The sequence below is a fragment of the Ranitomeya variabilis genome, chromosome 3 (assembly GCF_051348905.1).
Source record: "Ranitomeya variabilis isolate aRanVar5 chromosome 3, aRanVar5.hap1, whole genome shotgun sequence".
NCBI lineage: Eukaryota > Metazoa > Chordata > Amphibia > Anura > Dendrobatidae > Ranitomeya > Ranitomeya variabilis.
The window spans coordinates 261,646,162-261,649,115 of NC_135234.1; positions in this window are offsets into that span (position 1 = coordinate 261,646,162).

Below are 2,954 nucleotides of genomic sequence, written 5' to 3' on the forward strand. Positions count from 1 at the left end.
CCTTTTATTCATGGCTCCGTCCTTGTTCATGTATGCATGGTTCCGATAAAAAAAAAAAAAACACATCCTACTTACCGTCCTTGCATGCCCTCGCAGCATCTCGTTTTGGTGCCAGCAGCTCCTGTGGCTGGGTGATCACGTGTCACCCACTCATTAAGATAATGAATATTTAGGCCGGAGACACACTGCTGCGAGATACGGCCGAGTCTCGCTGGTTAAAAGCAAGCTGTGGCACCTGCACTCCGGAGCGGAGCATGCAGCTGCATAGCAATACATGGAGCCGCACGCTCCGCTCCGGAGTGCAGGTGCCACAGCTTGCTTTTAACCAGCGAGACTCGGCCGTATCTCGCACCAGTGTGTCTCCGGCCTTTACCCACGCCTATGGGAGTGGAGAGGGGTGAATACTCATTACCTTAATGAGAGGCAGACACATGATCGCTCGGTCTGAAGAGCTGCTGGCGCCAGAACAAGATGCAGCGAGGGAGCGCAGGGAAGGTAAGTAGGATGTGTGCTGGAAGCCGGCGGCTGTGGCTGTGAACCCTATAAGAGAAATGAATATTCACGGCACTGGAATATTCTGTGACTCGCTGCTCCCCCTCCGTTTTTCTGGGACAATGACTCGTGTATAAGCCGAGGGGGGTGTTTTCAGGACAAAAAAAAATATGATGAAAAACTCAGCTTATACATGAGTTTATACGGTATACTACAATCTATTATATACACAGAGGCATATTATATACCGTGTTAAGGAATATAGAGCGGTGTATATATTATATTAGATGGTGACCCGATTCTAACGCATCGGGTATTCTAGAATATGCATGTCCACGTAGTATATTGCCCAGCCACGTAGTATATTGCCCAGTGACGTAGTATATTGCCCAGCCATGTAGTATATTGCCCAGTGACGTAGTATATTGCCCAGCCACGTAGTATATTGCCCAGTTACGTAGTATACAGCACAGAGCCACGTAGTATATTGCACAGCGATGTAGTATACAGCACAGAGCCACGCAGTATATTGCCCAGCCACGTAGTATATTGGCCAGTCACGTAGTATATTGCCCAGCTACGTAGTATATTGCCCAGCCACGTAGTATATTGCCCAGCCGCGTAGTATATTGCCCAGCCGCGTAGTATATTGCCCAGCCGCGTAGTATATTGCCCAGCCGCGTAGTATATTGCCCAGCCACATAGTATATTGCCCAGCCACGTAGTATATTGCCCAGCCACGTAGTATATTGCCCAGCCACGTAGTATATTGCCCAGCCACGTAGTATATTGCCCAGCCACGTAGTATATTGCCCAGCCACGTAGTATACAGCACAGAGCCACGTAGTATATTGCACAGCGATGTAGTATACAGCAGAGCCACATAGTATATTGCACAGCGATGTAGTATACAGCACAGAGCCACGTAGTATATTGCCCAGCCACGTAGTATATTGCCCAGTTACGTAGTATACAGCACAGAGCCACGTAGTATATTGCCCAGCCACGTAGCATATTGCCCAGCCACGTAGCATATTGCCCAGCCACGTAGCATATTGCCCAGCCACGTAGCATATTGCCCAGTGACGTAGTATATTGCCCAGTGACGTAGTATTCAGCACAGAGCCACGTAGTATATAGCACAGCGACGTAGTATACACCACAGAGCCATGTAGTATATTGCCCAGCTACGTAGTATATTGCCCAGCCATGTATGTCACAGGTTAAAAAATAAAAAATAAACATATACTCACCTTCCGAGGGGTCCCTTGTAGTTCTGTCGCCTGTGTGCCGTGCAGGCGGCAGCTTCCGGTCCCAGGGTGTGATGACGTCGCAGTCACTTGACCGTGACATCATCGCAGGTCCTTCTCGCGCAGGCGCTCAGGACCCGTGATGACGTCGTGGTCACATGACCGTGACATCACGGCAGGTCCTTCTCGCAGACCATCCTTGCCAACGGAACCTGCCGCTTGCATGGACCGGTCACCGGAGCGTCGCGAGGAGTGGGAAAGGCGGCAGAAGGTGAGTATATAATGATTTTTTATTTTTTTTAAAATTATTTTTAACATTAGATCTTTCTACTATTGACGCTGCATAGGCAGCATCAATAGTAAAAACTTGGTCACACAGGGTTAATAGCGGCGGTAGCGGAGTGAGTTACACGCGGCATAACGCGCTCCGTTACCGCTGGCATTAACCCTGTGTGCGGTGACTGCGGGGAATATGGAGCGGGCGCCGGGCATTGACTGCAGGGGAGTAGGGAGGGACTAATCGGACTGTGCCCATCGCTGATTGGTCGCGGCAGCCATGACAGGCAGCTGGCGAGACCAATCAGCGACTTGGATTCCATGACAGACAGAGGCCGCAACCAATGAATATCCGTGACAGACAGACGGAAGTGACCCTTAGACAATTATATAGTAGATAGTGTAGAGATGTGGCAGCAGTGTATATATAGTGTGTGTACACCAGTCACAGTATCACATACAATATATAGGTGATACTACAACTATACACATCAGTCGCAGTGTCAACTATATATTGTATATATATACATAGCGCCATACTATACAAACATCTCTACACTCTCTCTCTCTCTCTATGTAATATATATACTGTATATATATATATTCAAAAAATATATACACACACATCTCTACAATATACGGTAATTAGGACAGAATTATACTATGTTATGATGCATACATCACGTAGGAGACACAGAGGCTGATGTACATAGGAGACACCGCGACTGCTGAATATATATCACATTGAAGCTACTGTATATACAATATATAGTTGACACTGCGACTGATGTGTATAGTTGTAGTATCACCTATATATTGTATGTGATACTGTGACTGGTGTACACACATTATATAGATGAAACTGATAAAATAAAATTATATATATTATATATATATATATATATATATATATATATTAGACACAGATAGATAGTG